At 31.3% G+C, this 1379-nt stretch overlaps 1 long non-coding RNA gene across 1 annotated transcript; it reads right to left on the bottom strand.

Moving 5' to 3' along the window:
- Nucleotides 1-1082: 1082 nt before the first annotated feature.
- On the bottom strand, nt 1083-1379 carry LOC109587095 (uncharacterized). Its single transcript, XR_002187388.1, has 2 exons — nt 1301-1379; nt 1083-1250 (listed from the first exon to the last, which is right to left on the bottom strand). It is a non-coding gene; the product is annotated as an uncharacterized LOC109587095 (long non-coding RNA).

Here is a 1379-nt window from a genome sequence, read left to right as displayed (position 1 = left end):
TTTAAAATTGATTGTTATAATGGAAAATATCAACCTGTGAGTGCTTTGTTAGACAATCATTGTTTCTAAAAGTTTCATGGTAACTTTTTGCATCCTGTGGAGTAATTTTATGATAAATGGGGCTCAGGAAGTTGGATTTCTTAGGCTAGAAAGACAAAATTCACTACCCGCCATAAGGTACCTTTTGTCAATTATGGTCACATATACTAATACAGTAACAAGCTCATCATCTACCACCGGATTCACTACTGCTCCTACAACTGTTACATCAACACTGACATTATCAACTATGATACCACCCAGTACCAGTACTGCTGCTGGTTCTAATGCTGTTCCTATTATATCAGGAGCTATTGGAACAGTATTTGTTATAATAATAATAATAATTATAGCACTAATAATAATACTGGTGATCAAGAAACAAAAAAGTAAGTGCTTTATTGGTTTGATTTTTATCATCTTTTCTACTACATGCAGATACTAACAGAACATCTAAAAAGCAAGTTATTAAATAACAATTATCATTAATATTATGATCAAACACACATTAGGATCAGTACTGATGGAGCAGTTACTCCTACATATGATGAGATCATTGTTAAAACAACTACTACTACTGGAGTACCAATATATGATACACCAATGGAACTACAGGCTAATACTGCTTATGGACCAATTATTAATAAAGATATAATTAATGTACATAATAATGATGCATATGGACAAATAATGATGTAGCATAGTCTCTTTTGATATGAACTATTTAAAGCTGTGTACTTACATTTGTGTTACACACACATTGCATTTAATGTTTATACGTGTAGCTAATAGCAAAAAAGAACAACAGCAACACAGTTATTGGAAGTCAATAATATCATTGTCCTGAGTAAACATTTTATTGTTTATTCTTGCATAAACTGCTCAGTTCTCATTCCTTTTATACTATAATGGCTACTGCACTGGTATCTACTGGTGTTGATCTTAATTAACTTATTGTACTATCTGCAGTAACATTGGTTCAAACCTCTCCATTTTATAGTCCAGTGTGTCCTAGTGATAGACTAGGATATGTACATCAACAGTTTATTTCTATTGTATTACAGGTTACTTAAGAAAAGTGACACAATGACATTAGTACACACATCACTTTAATATTAAAATAAATATCAACTACACGTCACTTTATTTTACCCTAATTGTAAAGTTGGCAATATTGTTGTTAACATTTGTATCAACAGATATTTTAGGCTCTAAACAAAATAAACTTTAACAATTACCAATCATATTATTGCATACCTACCTTTCCAAGGAATGGATGTACTATTCATAGAACCAATATCATTTCCAGAATAATCAACACTGGTTAACCCAAAGCTGTA

This window comes from Amphimedon queenslandica, unplaced genomic scaffold, assembly GCF_000090795.2.
Source record: "Amphimedon queenslandica unplaced genomic scaffold, v1.1 AMPQUscaffold_12687, whole genome shotgun sequence".
Lineage (NCBI taxonomy): Eukaryota > Metazoa > Porifera > Demospongiae > Haplosclerida > Niphatidae > Amphimedon > Amphimedon queenslandica.
This window is presented reverse-complemented; position numbering and strand designations above follow the sequence as displayed.